Source organism: Hipposideros armiger, unplaced genomic scaffold, assembly GCF_001890085.2.
Source record: "Hipposideros armiger isolate ML-2016 unplaced genomic scaffold, ASM189008v1 scaffold_251, whole genome shotgun sequence".
Lineage (NCBI taxonomy): Eukaryota > Metazoa > Chordata > Mammalia > Chiroptera > Hipposideridae > Hipposideros > Hipposideros armiger.
In genome coordinates, this window is record NW_017731601.1 from 276,612 (window position 1) to 295,471 (window position 18,860).

The 18,860-nt window shown below is 32.9% G+C and overlaps 1 protein-coding gene across 8 annotated transcripts in view; it reads left to right on the forward strand.

The window, feature by feature from the left end:
- The window catches only part of PCDH17 (protocadherin 17), a 96,304-nt gene that overhangs the window by 36,489 nt on the left and 40,955 nt on the right, over window positions 1-18,860 (forward strand). The window lies entirely within an intron of this gene.

Genomic DNA, 18,860 nt, shown 5'->3' on the forward strand with positions numbered 1-18,860 from the left:
GTGTGAAGTTTAGGTTTTAAGTAGTTTTGAAAGAACCAAATAACAGCTAAGCCAGAGTTTTAGCTCCTTTCGTTTTGATTTAGCTGTCTTCATAGATACAAATAAGCATGAATTTGTTTACCAATTTAGAGATAAAAAAAAATACATCTTAGTAAATACACATATTTTTATAAAAGTCTATTTTCAATTTATTCATTTATAAGCTTTTTTGTTATTATTATTGTTATTATTATTATTATTATTTTAGCTGAGCCATTCTGCCTCCTGTTGGCAGCTCAGCCGCAGCGGCGGGCAGGAACTTGAACTGCTGTTGCTCAGAGCTTGCACTCTTGCTGGAGCTCTTAACCCACTGAGCCACTCGGTTGGCCCCTATATGCCTTTTTAAAAAGTAGTTTTCATGTGTTCATTGTTTCAAACACAATGGAATATTTGGTAATGATTCATCCAAAGGGAATTAAATTACTTTTGTGTGTGAGATTTAGAAACTATGAGTAGGTGATTTTTATGTCCAGTTGTAAAAAATGAAAAGAATTATTATAAGAATTGGATTTCAGAATTACAGTTGTATGTTATATTAGTTAATGTAATGTTAGTTTCCAAATATTAACAGTATTTAAATATATTTCATATTTATCATTTCAGTTTTGTAATGAGAAACTATATTTATTCTATATAGACATAGCTGCTAAGTCATTTATTAATTGATTCACAGAAACTAATTTTTTGCCAGTAGTGCAGGCTGTCCTATCATATATACTTTAGCAGATATAATGCTTAGTTTTCTAATCATGTTAAAATTGTAATACAAGCATACATACACAAACATGTATGTTTAATAAATAAATAAGATAAATAAATAAATATAAATATTCCTGCACTGAATATAATTACACTGGATTATTTAAGGATATTTAAGGTTGACCTCCCTCAGAACCATCTTTTCTAAGTTATAAGTGCCAGATAACTTTTTTTCTGACCTTTCATAGCAATTTTCTGTGTAACAATGCAATATTGTTTTTTTAAAATTATTTTTAACAAAAGCTTCTTAATACACAGTTTCTGCAAATTTTAATGTTTACTTAAAGGGACTTAAATCGCCTTGATGTGTTGTGATTGTGCAATAGTATACAACATACGAATCTTTTAGACACGTTTTAAATAATGGGTTGTTGAATCTTGAATGTGAATGCACAGCGTAAGATAGACCCATTTATGTGTATAATAAAGTGACTAACAGATAATTTATTGGCTACTATTTTAAAGCTACATAAATTAAGTAAAGAGTTTGCCTTTATTGTTATATCTTCATGAGAAACTTAATCAAAAACAAAAACAAGTACACTGCTGCACACATTTATGCTATAATTCCTTTTCATCCACTAAGCAGTATCTTTGATGGGATGGAAAAGACCCCTATAGAAAAATACAGTGCTTTCATTTATGTTCAAAATATAATTTATACCTAAAATGTGTTTTCAAGAAATTTTTGATATATGTAAAAAAGTAATATCTTAGAAAGGTTGCTATTATTCTTAAAAAACATATATTTGGCATATATTTTAATTAATATTACACATAAAATATTGCTAGTCAAAAGAGTAAGAATGCCAACAGAAATGTCTCCTGTAAAACAAGTAGTTTCCATACATTCTTATTAATAAATATGGGAAAGTTTTTATGAATCTGAAAGCCACAGTTAGGTAATCTATGAATTATATGAGACAGAGACCAACTTCTACTTTAAAACATGAATTTGAAGGATTAGCTAAAATAGCATTTCAGATTGATTGATTAGATTCATTAATGCACTTATTTAATAAATATCTATTAAATGCTTTCAATATATAAGGAAAGTTAGATTCTTTAGGAACATCAAAAATAAATTTGACTTGGACCCTGCCTTCAAGAAACTGTGTGTAATGAGCAGAAATGGGAGATCTTTGTTTCTATTTCTCTATTTCTCCATCTCCATCTCTATCTTTATCATCTCTATTTCTGTCTCTATCTCCATCTCGCATTTCTCATCTCTCATTTACCAATATCTTCTATCTATCTATCTTCTACCAATATCTTCTATCTACCAATATCTTATCTATCTTCTTATCTATCTCTATCTACCTCCCACATATCTCTTTCTCTCCATTATCTACATCATCCTTTTTATCTATCTATCATCTATCTATCTATCAATCATCTATCTATCTATCTAGCTATCTACCTATCATCTTCTATGTATCTGTTTAAATCTATTTATGTATCTAGGTCCAGAGGAAGAGCTAGCATTTACTGAGTTCTTATTACTTGCCATAAACTGTGCTAGCTTCATTTTGCATTAGCTTATTTAACCTGCGAACTCCAACACAGCTACCGTTTTTATCTTACATCTAAGAAAACTGGCCGTTTATTAACCTGCATAGCATGTTGGAGTTTAATCCTAGGTCAAAATATGGCCAAAATGTGTGTCTTCTCTACACATCTTTGTCTCCAGTGAGAGAATTTTTCTCAAATTGACATTCTGATTTATTGCTATGACCTTATATCAAATAAACATTGAAAAGTAAGTTAAAACCAGAACTCATGTATATGAAACTAGGGGAGCAGAACATCAAAATCACTCATATGCTATTAAATGAATTATTCAGTACTTAAAACTTATTATATTTAGTTTTCATTATATTTATAGATAAGTAAGTATTGCTTTTCTCACAGTGAATAGATACTAAGAAACTTTCTCAGTATTTTGCAGCTATAGGTAGTGAACTCGGCATTAGAAATGAAATAGCATGCTTTCAGAGCCTGCCCTCTTAACCAATGCTCTATACTCATCACATAATAAATGATTCACTCAGAAATAATTTTAAAATGTTTGAAGAAGCAATCAGTCTCTGTCTTGGCCAATGTACTCTGTTAATTTATTTGAAAAGCATCATGAGAGACAACACCAAATTAATTCAGTGCACACCTAGAAAGAATAATTTTTTTTACAGATGAAAGATGATGACAGCTGTATTCAAACAATTATTTCATGTCAGATTTCAAATATTAAATTCTAATCTTTAATACCTTTAAAAATCTTCTAAGAAACAAAAGTAGATTTTCTCTTAAGAGAAAGAAACTAAGAGCTAGACAAAAAGAAACTTGTTTATCAGTCTTTTTCTCTTACGAACAATTTGTAGCAGTGCTTTCACAGATTTCAATTAAAAAATCAGTAGCATGTTATGTTTTACATTTTTTTGGTATTAGTTTAGTTGGCTTCTGTCCCTATTTAAATGATCTCAAGTAAGAAAAATAATGTTGTATTTCTAAATGGAAATATTTATTTAACTTAGAAATTAAAATCAATTCCAAAAATAATATTCACAGTTTCAATGGAAAGTCTAATTCTAATAATGTTTCCTTTGCCAATGACTTAGGTCTTCTGAGATTTTATGTTATCAGTTCAAATGTTACTTTTTTTTCTTTTGTGCAGCTAGATTTTTTTTCCACTCTGTTCCTGATGCTTGTGTATGTTTGCTACCATCAGTTTAATCATCCAAATATATAGCACAATTATGTGTTGCCCAATATTTTAGCAAAAACATTTGAAAGGGTTCAGTAGTAAATTGAAGGTGTGGTGTTGCATTACAGCTGAAGATAGCTTTAAAGATTTTATGTTAATAAACCCTCTAATAGAAAGAGGTTATTTTAGTTTGTTGGGTTTTTTTTTTGGTCTGATTTAAAAGAAAAAATATATACTTCCTTTATATTTGATTTCATTTTTGTGCTGTCTTTTTTTTTAAAAATAAGAATTTCTCCATTTTCCCTTCACCAAATATTATTATAGATATGTAGGTAGATAGATGATAGATAGATAAATAGATAGATGATAGATAGATAGATAGATAGATAGATAGATAAAACAGTACAATACAAATGTTTTGGATATTAGTTAGAAAGGCAACTATATATATTTCTATCTAATAAACATTGTTTTCAGAAAATGACATAGAAAATTTATCAACATACTCTTGATCATATTATGCTGATTTTATGTTTTGGAATAAGAAAAAAATATATCAAGAACTAATAAATTGCATATAATATTATTTCTGCAAATACAGTATTATAAAGAATAAAACTTTCCAAAAATTTTAAGGTAACTTACTTCTTATGCCTCAGAATATTATTCAATCTTTGGCTTCTTGGGAAGTGCTGTGCTTTTAAATTTCTATCCACTAGAAGTCCTGTAAATTATTTTGATTGTTAGCAATAACCATTTCTTCTATTACAAGATTTAATAAGCTTTCCCTAAAATTCAGTAGTTTCTATTGATTCCCAAATAATAAATGTGCAATTTTCATAAATGCTGACTTATGATTTCTCTGAGCTCCTTACTGATACCAAGTGATCGTTTTTAATTTTCCAAGGATAATCGGTCTTTTAATCTTTATAATTGACTGAAACCGAGTTCTTGAAGCCTGGAGTTAGTGTAATAGTGTTATATATTGTGGCTGTTGACAGCCCATGCCAGGATTTGCAGTGATAGCGTGATTATCACAAATCTAACCCCTGTCGGGTGGCCTGCCTCTTCCCAGGTGACTGGATCCCAACAGTACAGATCCTCAGGAATTGCTCCATTCAAATTCCTTTTATTTCTCGTTTTATTTAATTGCCTTAAAATTCTTTTTCTTTTTTTTCTATTCAAGTCTGTGCCTCTCTGCTCTCTATTTCTAAAAAGTCTGATTTCTTAAATTACATTTTGGGTTCAAAACATTTTACAATAGAATCCCTGATTAAAATCTAATAAAAATAAAATCAATAGAAAGTTGAGAATAAGAGAAATTCCAAATTTCGCCAATGAATATCAGTTTCAAAACCAAATTACATTCTTAAAGCTTGCCTACCATTTTCCCAGAGAACATTCTAGAAAACTATAAAAGCTAAAGCTAATGGATTTTGTGTTGTTGTTCCCCTTTTTCTTGAAGTCAGTTCTTGAAGTTTTCTTGTGGGCTCCATATTCAAAACAGGGTTAGGCTAGCTCAAATGGCTGTAGCATTGGTGATATGATTTCAGAGTTGGCAAGGCCTTGAGCCCCATTCCTTTTAATCTCCTTCCCTAATTCACTGCATAATGACTGCAGTTTCACCATATTTGGTGAAATATCTGGAAAGGAAACAGTGTCAAATTTCCACAACCTATACTTTATCGTGAAGCAGATATTTTAAAAAGCAATAATAGGACAATGGGAAAATAGAAGTTCCGGCTCTTACCCCTGGACAGGAGTGAGGCTAGAACCATACATTCAGGATTGGGAGGAGGTTGTTAAGACAGGATTAGGACGCTGAACACAAACTTGACCTACTTTGCAACTTCCCCTAGAATTGACCCTGCACAGAAAAGTACTAGGACAGTACCTTTGTATTCTCAAGCTTTTGCTCTGTGTTCTATTCTGTATTATGGTTACTGCAGCTCTGACAAATAAAGCAGTGTGTTTTTTCAGACATTCCCTTAGTAGAATTCAGCAAATCCACTTCGACATAAGCAAGAACACGGAACTAATGACAATTGCCTATCCTCTCAGCAGCCATTGGCAACATCTGAAAATAATTTTTTTAAATGCTGCTATAAATTTATCAATAAAAAATTTATCTTAGGAAGGGAATGGGAAATTACTGCCATACAGGGGAGCATGAAGGAACTGTTGACTATTTAATGCCAGAAAGAAATCATTTACAAATTTTTAAAGACATTGCTGCTTTTTGATTCACATATGTGGCATTTAAGGGATTGTGTTATTTGCCAAGAATCTGTATTATTTGCAAGCCCTGTATGTTTTTATTAGACTGCATTTTTACTTAAGAGCACCTTAATATCCTATTCCTCCACCACCTATGCTGTCTTTTACAACTTTCAGAATTCATCTGACCTTACATTATATTGGATAAAAATGGCCTCTAAACTACAAGCAGTTCAGCTTATTTTTGCTTACCAAACTTTGCAACTGTCCCATAGTTCACCTAACTTGAAAAGTTTCAATGATATCTCTTTTTCTCTTGTGCAAACATCTGCTTCTGGAAGGCAGCAGCTGGAATCATGAAAATAGAGATTTTATCACCCTCACATTTGTTGCTCATCGTAAAGCCTCCCTAACAAGTCTTGAATGATTTACTATAGACTCAATGCGATTTTGAGATGCTTTTGCTTTTAGTAAGCACAGCAATAACATTTGCTAAAACATTCCAATTAGGAAATGTTGACACAGTATTTCCCAAACTTTTGAAACTCATTTTGCCTTGTTCTTTGGGGGACAGGGACACCTTCACCAGCCTTAGAATGATCATATCTCTCAAATGCTCCCACACAACCAGAGGATTCCACTTTTTCTGTTTTTTTAATATAAATATATATGATATATATAGAGAGAATATATATTATTTATATATAAATAAAATCCTATGCTAATATTATGTACACTCTTATGAAACTAGGAGTATGCCAATAAACTAAAAAAAATAGAATGGTTATTAGCTCATCTATTAATTAAGAGCTCTAAGAAATTTATGTTAGTAAGTCTAAAACTTCTCCCAGAAATTTTCCATTATTTCACTTTGATAGCACATTTTAATATTATAGGTTTCTCTGTTCTTGTCTAAGCCATAATACAAAATATCAGGGTAAAAAGAATCTTTGAAGTATAACTTTAATATCTTGTAGATTAAAAAATGGACAGCTTACATGACTTTCATAGTCTTCAAGTTGGCCAAGGCAGTTCTAGTTCCAGATTTGTAAATTCCTGGTTTAGAACTCTTTCATCTTTCCATGACATTCATGTAACACAAAATTGAGACCTCAGTGTCTCTCCAAGCAGGTTCTTCAGATTTGTCATCACATTTGATTTCTGTGTTAGTCTGATGATGTCAACAGCAACACTTGAGAACTTGATTCTTTCATATATTTTGAATAAATATTTAATACTGGAATTGACTTCCTAAAGAAACTTTACCATTCAAAGATGCTAGGAAAAAACAAAAAAACAAAAACAAACTTGAGGTAACCAGACCTTTGGGAGCACTTTCAGAAAGCAGTGAGGTAGTGTAAAACAGTGTGATAATGAATCTTAGAATTGAGATTTGGGTAATTGGGTTTAGTGTACTAAAGCGGTGAAGACAAAGTGAGGTCACCAAGGGGAAAACATTTGGGAATTAAAAAGAAGAGTTTAGGTGAGTATCAGAAGAGGCAACTGGAAATTAGTTTGACAGTTGAAGTAGAAATCTGTAGGTATAAATTAGGAACACATTGACGTAAGATCATACTTAAATCAAAATGAATTGATGAGAAAGACTACTGGAGAAAAATAGTCCAGGAGATTGGAATCCAGGATTATTGGGAGAACAGAGTCCAGGACAGAATCCTAGAGGATACAACATGTAGAAGTTGGAAGGGGGGAATGAGGGGATGGAGAAGAGTTCAATAATCATTTATCTCACATAGAAACATGTTTAGTATGTTCTGTGACAATCTAAAATCTGGGGACCCTCTAGGTGAGTTATTTGACTGAAGCCTAGAATTTTCAGATTTCCTTTTCAGCCAAATATGCCTAATAGCCAAGTTCAATCAATACACTAAGTAAAGCTGGATAATGTTTTTGTAAAAACCAAAAAGTACTGAACTGGTTTTATTTTGTGATTCACAAACTAGTTCTGAAGACAGTCCTAATGATGTGATCTGGTATAAATGTATAACTTCCAAAGCTCACTATTCTGAAGGAAGGGACATTGACTTAAAATCATATATTTTGAATTTTTAATGTAATTCAGTAACTTTTTATATAGTATCTATGTATTACATATTGCACTATCTTAGGTGCCATGTTGAATGTTTATTCAACAAATATTTGTTGAGTTTCTAGTATGTGCCAGGCACTTCTCCAGGTGTTGAGAATTGAGTAGTAAGCAAAAGAAATATTCCCGCTCACATGGAGCTTACACTTGAAGAGCAATGAAGTTTTCATCTGAACCTTCCCGAGACTGAGAACACCATTTTTACATAACTTACAGTGTAATAATAGAAATAAAACATATGCCAAAAATAATAATAAAGTCTGAAAACAATGTGATGTTGTTTAGGTATAAATGAGGGAGACTGAAAGTTTGAAAATGAGGGAGGGAATACTGACAATAATTCGCTGAAGACTTCACAGAAGAGATGAAAAATGAGCTAGGACTTCAGGAATGAATACAGTTTTCACATTGACAGATAGAAGAAATACAACAAATACATAAACACAATTATGGGATATAGAAAGTATATATAATATTTAGGGTATAATAAATAGTTCGGTGTCCAGAGGAAAATGGAGAAAGGAAGAAGAAGAGATGCTCGTGAAAACAGGAAAGAGGTGCTCAGTGAGGAAAGGGGAAACCGGAAGCCATCGTGTCACAGTAGCCAAAGCTAGACAAGAAGAAACATGTTGATTCTTTAGAGGAATCTAAGAAAATGAGGCTCAAGGAATGACTAATGCAATCTAATAACTGACAGGCCACTCTTGATTTCCATGAGGAATTATGATAGCGTAATGAAAAAAGAAAAGAGATTTCAATAGGATATGCCATGGAAATACGGTCAAGAGTTGGAGACATGCTGTCCCTGTTATTGTATTTCAAGAAGACTCGCAAATAATGGCAGAATGGGAAGAAAAGGGAAAAAAAAATGTGTAGCTAAGGAGGATGGTATTATGGATGCAAAATGCTTTAATTATTCAAGGTAGCTAAGTATCAATGTGCTGAGGCAAATGATCCAATTAGAAGGGCATATTGAAGTGTTGGAATGGAGGGTGTTCACTGCAGCTTAATCGGGAAGCTAGGTTTAAAGTAAAGAGAAACTGGGCCGGCCGAGTGGCGCGATGGTTAAGAACTCGCTTGGGATGCCAGAGGCCCCGGTTCGGATCCCACATATGAGGGCCAGTGACACTGCCCTCNNNNGGGCCGGCCGAGTGGCACGATGGTTGAGAGCTGGCTTGGGATGCCAGAGGGCCCTGGTTCGGATCTCACATATGAGGGCCAGTGACACTGCCCTCTACAGCTAAGATGCTGAACAACAGCTCAACCTGGAGCTGGGCTGCAGTGAGTCGCCGGCGATGGCGTAGGCTGCAGCCCCTGTGGCAGTGGGTTGCCATGAGCTACCATGTGTAGCCAGCAGCCAGTGTGAGCGGCCAGCCGGAGACTGATCTGCCTCGCCCGGGAAGAGCGCAATGATGGTGCCAAATTGGGCCAGTGAGGTGATGTCCTCCACAGCTAGACTGAAGAACAAAAAACAACAGCAACTTGTCTGTTCCCCTTCCCCTGATTCCCCACTGCTGTTCCCATCCCCCCAATTCCCCAATAAAAACCTTAAAAAAATAAATAAATAAATAAAATAAAGATAAACTCTTTTTTTCTGAGACTAGACATGAGACCAGGAGAAAGAAAGAAATTTAAAAATATAAATAGCAATGTGGAAGTAAAGGTAAATGATTATCGGGATCTCTAATACGTGGCTCCAATCTTCTCTATAAAGTCTATGGCCAAGTTCACCAATCTCATTATTTCACATAAGCACTTACATATATGACACTGAGATGCGCTCAGGAAATTACCAAGATACTCTCCTGCAGAGTGCACATCGTCAAAACCAGATAAACCCGTTATTTCATATTTATAATTGTTAATACACAAGAAATAGGAGCTTATAATATATCAGAGCAAACACATTAGCGTGTTAAATTTAATTCCTTTTATACTTTTCAATTTTAGAGTTCACATGAATTTTTGAAAGCTTATGTTTTGCTGTCTAGGCCTAGAATTCTTAGAACCAAAACTTTTCCAGAGTTAAGAATTTTTCAGATTTTAGGAAACTGATGTCATACATATACCATGTATTATGTAATATACCTTCTGTGATCGGTGATAGTACTCACAATCGAACACATTGACAATTTGGTAGTGAAAAGCCTGGTTATTCATACTAAATGAAATAAAAGAGTAATATAAATAGCCCATGTCAATTCAAGTCCTTTTTACCATCACATCAGTAACAAAACAACGGTCAGATCTGAATTTTTTTTTGGATTTCAAAATTATGGACAAGAAAATGTAGATTTGTACTTAATTTGCATGTTGGGGCTTTTGCTTTTTAAATTCTTAACAAGTTATACTGATGATGATTTAAGTAGTGACATTATAAAACAATATTACCTACTACCAAAATAAGTGATTTTGTACAGTTTCCTATTAAATCATAATAGAAATGTGCAGTTGGGGGTCTTGCTTCTGACCAAATATAGAAAAAATGGTCTTTACCCCTGTAATAGTTATAACAGGATAAATATTTACTTTGGGAAGCCAACAAGTGATCTGAGAACACCTAAATGTTTAATCAGTTCATAAGATCATTTTGAGTGGTGCTTTCAGGATTTGCAGATTGCTAACAAATACATCCCTACCTCTAAAACTGGGTATATTTTTAAAACAAAATACATGTTTCATGGAGATTGATTTGTCTGCCCTGGATTTTATTTTCTTTCAGCTTTTGAAAGTTCATATTGAAAGATGAAATTGTTTTATGTATTTATTTTTGTCCTGAGTCATTTCCTGCCTAGTTTTAATTACTATATTTATTACACAATATCCTTTCCATAGATATGTGAATGGTGACCCCTACAAGCTAACATTTAAAAAATATTTAAGAGTAGGATGTCAATAAAACTTCAGAAAATTTTAATACATGCAGAATGATTTTGTAATGTACCTGAGCATTGCTCTATCTCTACACTGTAGGGAAACAATAGACAATAGAGAAAATCCAAGTGAATATATCTGATATTTTTTTTAACTCTTGGATTTATACTGAGACTCTTTCTTGCTCAAGGGCACATCTCATTACCATTAATTAATAAATGAATAAATCAATTCAGTAAGTATTATTTCAGCACTCATGCATATGACACTCTGCCTTCAAGATGCTTGATCTTTGAAGATGTCATTCCTCTATCCAACTAGCTATAATCCCACTAGTTAAATACTATGATATATGTATAACTAAAATTAATTCTGCTACAGAAATGAATAGGGCTTTAATTCACAAATAAAATATGCTTTTAATAGGACTGTATGATGTAATGTGAATGAGTATTTGAATCTGGGGTAATAGCATGATCAGAGGCTTAGAGATGTGGCATGTCAGAGCATAATCCAGGAATGATGAATAAGTGGAAATATTTAGTAGAAATATTAAATAGAAATCAAGTATAGATTTATAATGGAGAGAAAATGGACTAAATGAATGGGTTAGGATCAGATTATGAAAGACCTCAAATGCTATACAAGGAATTTGAATCTGATTCTACAGACAATGAAAAACTTTATTTTGATTGGAGTTATCATCAGATTTTTGTTTCAGAATTATCAAATACAGGTCAGAGATCAATGGCCAAAGGGGTCATTCATCAAGTTTCAAAAGCGCAGGGGCATGGTTAATACTTTGTAATTTTTGTATGTCATAATGCCATGTAATTGTATTGCTTTGTGCAAGAGTTTTTACTGAAATCATTCTGAGTATAACACATAACTCAAGAGAAAGAGTATGCAATTCAAATGCCATCTATTTGTATTTGTCGATAGTGATCAAAGTTGATGTTTCCCTTTCATTTTTATTTTATAGCCTAGCTTGTCCTCCCTACCTTAAATATAAATCCTAATGAAAGCCTTAAAAGATCCTAAATAGGTGACAAACTGTTTGAACTTATTCAATCAGATAACAAAAGCTGGTAGTAATAGTGAATTTTGAAAAATGTATTGAACATCTACTATAAGTAAATCACTGCACCTCGTGCTTTTAGACAAAAATGTCCTCATGGCAAGCTGCAGAGACAACTGCGATCTCCTTTAATAGATGAAAACCTGAGCATTGGAGAACCGACGGAACTTGCCCTTCACAGTGTAGCAACTGTCTGATGCCATGTCTGTGCTTTTCCCACCCTAATCCCTTTTGCTTATTTACAGCCTTCAATAATAATGTGCAGTGGAGAGTTTGCAAGGCACTTATCCTGGTATTTCTAAGTTGAAAATAGGGCATCTTACTTTTGAAAGTAGAACTGAATCTGACTCTTTATGCCTATGAGGTCAGATGATTAAGTGTGCGAACTTTCCACTGTGTAGGTGTATAGTTATGAAGGGTTTTTCAGTACCACTTATAGTCATCTGATTAATTGCCATTACTTATTATTATTATTATTATTATTTGCTCTGCAGTATCGTCTAGTACTTCGACTTTTGTTTTTTTGCTCTTTAAATGGACTAGCTGACTTTACCCAGAATAACCTTTATTTATTCCATTGCTATAGATTCTGCAGTTAATGCTATTTAGCCTTATGAAAAATACACAGAAAGCACCAAACTTATGTTAACACATTGATACAAAGTTAGATAATAATTTAACTTCTATAGACTCCCCAAAGTTACCCCCATACTAGCTTATTAATATGTAACTACTGGTAAAAATAGGATATAATAAGACTTCTAGTTGTATATTCTATTCCCCCATTCATTACCAGTTAAGTTTGACAAATGATACTTTTGCTGTTTTTAACAATACAATTAATTTTGTTTTTCAAATGCTATAAGTATTGTGCTCTAGCATTATTGTTACTTTTATAACTATGAACACTACTGAGAGATATCTAAATTAGATACACAAATTTAATTTAATTTGTAAGACTGTGTAGTCCATATACATCACAATTCTCCAGGCATTTGATCCAAGTTTCCGTAACATTAAAATGGTGAACGAATTGGAACAAATTCCATTTATTTCATGATTTCCCCCATCCCAAACATGTCGGCATTTTCTCTCTGCTTTCCCCAGCCTGCCCCCGCCAGCTTCATCTGATCCCAGTGAATGAAATCTAACTAGTCACTCCAATCCTAAACGAAGGAACTCCTCTTGCTTTGTTTTTCTTCCTCATTCCAGCATGTGTCATTGAATCCTATACCTGCCAATTCTACTTGAAATTCCTTCAGTTCACTTACCTCCAGGGTAACTGCCCATCCGAGAAGCTACTTCTTTCCCACCACAACGCCCTCCTAGGTAGGTGGTGACCTGCTTCTCCCTTGCCGTCTTATTGGCAGCGCAAACTCGATCATTTCCCTCTAATTACAACCACAGAGTAGTTGAAAAAAAAAAATCTGGACTTTTACTTTGGCCTATAAACCCTCACCTTGTGTCACTCTCCTGCTAGCTCTCTATACACCAGCTGTGGAGGTCTTCTTTCAGTTTCTTTTCTTTCTCAAGAGAGCGTTTTCTCGTGTTGAGGGTTTTTTTGCATTAACTGGTCTCCCTCAATAGTCTGCACGTTCCATGTGCAAAGAAGACACTCGTCCTCTCCAAAGTATTCCCAATGGTTAGTTTGAAAGAAAAGGTAGGGGTTTTAAAGGATTAAAACCACAGATTAAGGAGAAGATTTTGGAGAACCTGAACTCATTGAGTACATGTTACACAATGTTGATCCGGTAAAGAACATGATATTGAACTAATCTCTAGGGAAGCCAGTTCTGTTGCAGTTAGAAACAGATGCAGCAAGCATTTAGTGACTTCAAAATGCTGAATTATACACATTTACTTAAATTATCTCATTTAAATATATAATTTTGAATAATTTTATAAGATAGACATTTTCATTTCCATTTCCATTATTTCACAGTGACAACAGCCCAACAGGGAAATAATAAAGTTCTAATCAGTCTAGGTGACAGTCAAAATAAGAGGGAGTCTCTGGGGTGACAGTATTTCAAGAATAAAGACCTTAACATCTTGGTAGGGAATAAGAGAGAGAGTGGTCCTCACATTTTTCCATATTAAAAACTTCTATCAGATTGTACCAATATTGTCAGGATGTTGAATATTATTGGCTGGCTGAAGTCATGTGCAGAGTAAGCACATGGTGCAGTAAGAATGAGTGAAAAGAGAAGTGGACCAATGCAAAAAGCGGGTACAATCTATTTGAAATATGTGACAGCTCCATTTGAAATGTGTGACAGAATATATTGTAATATTGAGGGAAAGATGGATAAGTCTGGGTTAACTTTTGAATGTCTATTACTAATACTGGAATATAAAGTCTATACAAAAATTAGAGCAAGTGGATAAACTGACGTGCTCCGGAAATAAGTAAAGCAAATTGCTACTATGAAACACAAGACAAACCAGTAAAATGAAAGCTGATTTTGTGATTGTTTTCGATCTAGAACCTTAGATAAGGCAGTTAAAGATTCCATAAGGCTCAGAAGTGTGTTTTTTTTTTTTTTTCGTTCTGGACCTAGAAGCCATATTTGCAATAAAATAATTAGATTTGAATACCCAGAAAGTAGTGTTCATTTATTTGTGAAATACTGATACAGGGTGCCTTTATATGTACTGGTTTTAAAAACCATCAATTTATCAATTTAGATAAGTTCATCTAAAGTGATAGGGGCATGGTGAAAATGAAAGATTTTTCCAAAGGGGTAAGAGACAACACTAAGAAAAATAAGAGCATGAGAGTACTCGTGTATTGGACAGTTTCTAAAGAGAAGAATAAATGTACCTCTTCAGGACATGATGTGCCATCCCCTTGAGTTTATACTTACAGAACAACATGTATTTGAAATCATAAAGATTAAAGAAACAATTCCCCAGAAGCCAAAGTTTTCCAGATTTCTTTCTTGTATTTTCCTGAGGATACCATTGCTATGTTTTTGCTCCCTCTTTTCTTCTATAAAATATTGAGATTAAAAAAAAAAAGGCTACATAACACTCTAGAGCTTAGGAAACACATCTACAAGATCTGTTTTTATGAAATGTAAGTTCAACTTTCTATATTTTGATGACTAAACTTATTTTGTACCTTATACCTACACTTATATGCATGAAAACATACATGAGTTTATGTATACACATATAATTATCTTCAACATTTGAATGGCTAAAACTTTTATTTTTTAAATTACACTTAGCCTTCATCCACCAGGATGTCATTAACTACTCAAATGTATTGTACTTGTGCCTGGAAATTATACCAGGCTACTAGAGACTTGTCCTTAGAATTACAAATATAAACAATATTTAATATTGCATTTTCACATAGACTTATTAACACAGAGTATTCAAAACCCATATTAATTTAATGATTTCTATGTTCACATACCAATATTTTATTAACCATCATTTGCAGAATTTTGAATGTTGCACAGAATTAAAGAAGCAGCTTTTTAAAAAGTTTTTTTTTCTATGTTTTTTTTATTATTATTTTTTTTTATTGTTAGTTTCAGGTGTACAGAACAATGCAATAGTTACCCTTTTCACCCTCACAAAGTAACAACCCCCTAAAAAGTTTTTTTTTTAAAGTCAAGGCAAATTCTTTGTTTTAGGTTATAAGTTTTTATTAATAGATGTTATGCATTTTGCCTAGTTAGTTTTTAGAACTATGGTGTTATAAATATAAATATGTACATTCATTTCATCATATTTATTACTTACATATTATTGTTTTATTTGAACACTGAATACATTTGTTAGTACCACCAATGTTTGAGTGATATGTTCTTTTCCTCAGATGTAACCAATTTTTCTCTGATATCAGTTCACTGCTCAAATTCACTTTAATAATATGACACAGTCATTAATTCTATCTGGGAGACCTATCTGCATCATGAATTACTTTTTTAAAAAGTCAGATTTATATTTTGTTTTAATTCAAAGACATGAAATTCAAATTGAGTCATAGTATATTGCCATATAAATCCTTTTAAAAATCTTCAAAGATAAATGGATGTGTTAGATAGTAATTAGCATGTTATTTATAATTTGCTTCTAATTTATTTGAGGGAGACAAAAAGTAGTTTGTTCCCTTAGTTCTATAAGTATCCCTTCATAATTTGTTTATGATCTTCATGTGTAATATTTATTAAAATATTGGACAAGTAAAAGAAGTCTACTTAGTAATAATTATACTGATGTAGAAAGCATCATTGGTGCTTCAACATGATATACATCCTCTTCTATGACCTCAAATGTAGTTTGCATTAAATGATTAAACATTTATTTGTGCCAGGCACTGTATTAAGTCTCTCAGGGATGGAATTATGCAGAAAACAAACTGAAGTCCTGGTCTCTTGTAGTTTACAGTAGATGTTTGTGTTGTTCAAAGCTCTTAGAACACAACTAATTTGACACTCTAAAGGTTGAATTATGATTGACATATAACACTATAATTAGTTTCAAGTGTACAATGTAATGATTCGATATTTTTGTACATTGCAAAATAACACAGGTCTAGCTACCATTCTATTACCATGTAAAGTCACAAAACTTTAATGTGACTTTTGTTAGTGAAGGCTAGCAGTCTGAAAAGCATTCCTTAGATATACCATGTGGCAGTCAATCCATATGTGAGGGTTACCTTTAAAAACTGGGTGGGGTGAAATTTTATCTGCAGCTGTGGAAACTGTAGGATAGAATTTTATCCCCTTCATATAGATAAAATTGTTGAGGAATGATACTGTACATGGAATCCTTGAACAGAAGAAGAACGTAAGTTAAAAACTAAGGAAATCTGAATAAAACATGGACTTCAGTTAATAATAAAAATAAATATCAATATCGTCCCATTAATTGTGACAAATATACTATATGAATGTCAGATATTAACAATAGAGCCAGTTGGGTGTAAGATACATAGAACTCTGTAGTATTATCTCTAATTTTCTGTAAATCTAAAACTATTTAAAAAATTTTAAAGTTCATTTAAAAATTGTTAACCAGCAGAAAAACATTTGAGACCAAATTTTCAGAACCTTAGATGTTAACCTAAGAATTTGTGCATTTTTAATGATCAGTTAGAAACCATTGAAAAATGCAGAAGCATAACATAATTAATACATACAGCCATTTAGGGAAAGTTTTTCTATGGCTGCACAGACAAATTGTAGGAAGGGAAAGGTGGCATTAAGGAAACCAATCTGATTTAATAAACTTCCATATAAAATGATAAAGACCAGAATTCATGCGGTGGTCAGTGTGAATAGAAAGATAAAGATTTGACAATAATATTTGGCAATTATTTTAGATGTGAAGTCTTTTGGAAAAACGAAGTCTGGGTGTTTTAGAAAAGAGATTTATAATATACATTGGATATAGAGTAGGAAAGTAATATGTAATTTTATATTTATAAACTACAGCTGGTGTTAAATTAGGGAAAAGAAGATATATTTGAATTTCCAAGGGTAAGTGAAAGTTTAATCATTTCCTCTAGGAATGTCCTTTGGTTAAACAATTTGAAACTTCTTAAGCAGTGAACAAGGGTTGTTTGGAATTTTAGAACCTAGACTGTCACTGTGGTGTCTTTCACAATCTTTTTGTTATGATGATTGTGTTCTTACTAACATTTTTTTTCATAAGTGCATAGTGAGCCATATCCTCTTAATGCATAACCTATGAATTAGGAGTAAAATAGGAAAATTTCCAGCTGCCAAATTATCACTTAATCAGTAATCTCTAATATATATTCAGTATATTAATTAATGGTGATAATAGAAGTCTAAAAATGGCATATTGCTACAATCCCAAATTCATTTGATAAAATGAAATTTTAGGTAGTTAACTTCTATTTTATTCTCATTTACATTTCTACTTTTGATTATTAGAAGTAATTTTGTATCCTGTATGTTACAAGTGGACAATAAATTACTTATGAAACCTTTAAAGAAGGGTAAATGGCTGGAATCATCAAATTTGAAAGGGACCCCCAAAACACCAGTAACGACTTGAGAGAGAGAAACCTGACAGTTATTCCCATTGTGTGGAAAAGTCCCCTGTTATGTCAATGGAGATTCTTAGAATGTTTTGGTAGGTAATTTGATGAGTTCGAAGTAGAAATAACTATTAGATTAAACACAGTCTCAAATGGATTTAAATTTACATTTTATAGGCTTAACTGGCTCTTTTAGGTCACTCTTATTAAAGAAACCAGCTCTTCATTAAAAAAAAGTCTAAACTTGCATCATGAAAAGAATAGCTATGAAGTATTTCACTAGGTTGGGGAGGGGATCCCATATTCACTGTTGATCTGTACAGAGCTTTCCATTTGGATTCGGTAATGTGTGACATAATTTTATGATTAACATGGATCAAAGAGGTATATGTTTGACCACCAATTTGACCGTGAACACCTGAAAAGAAGAATGGAATTTGGGGCCCCGCAGGCGGATGGACACCACAGTCCCTTGTGATGAATAGGCCTCTCATCACTCTCAGTGTTGTCCGAAGCTGACTCTGTGGAGGGGGCTCCCTCAGGGGAGAAGAATTCTGGAACGGGGTGCATTATTTCCCCCCATCAGGTGCAAATATTTTCAGGATGATTGGAATCCTGTGAGAGTGTTTGGGTGGGATCAACTGCGTAGGGGGAGAGGCTGTTCATTTAGATCACTCGTAGTGCAATGAGGAACAAACATCGCTGGAAATTTTTCCTCTGCTGAAAAAGCTTAAGACAGCCATCCCTCTACCCCTCCCCCATTTTCTCTGAAATCCTGAGAGGTCATGGGCTTTTCTCTTTGGATAGTTAGCTAGTGCATTTAAAAATTATTTGGGAAATGTTGTGTTTTACATAGCAAGTATAATAAAATGTTCATGTTTATACTAATCAGCACATACTAATGCAATTTTTAATTATTATTATTTTTTTTGGTTAGAGAAAATCAAAGTTAGTGACTATTATATCTGAGGCTGATCTTTTCTTTAATTCAAGATTTTGTTTTTTATTTTTACAAATACCTACTGACATTTAAATATCAGCTATGATTGCACAAGCATTT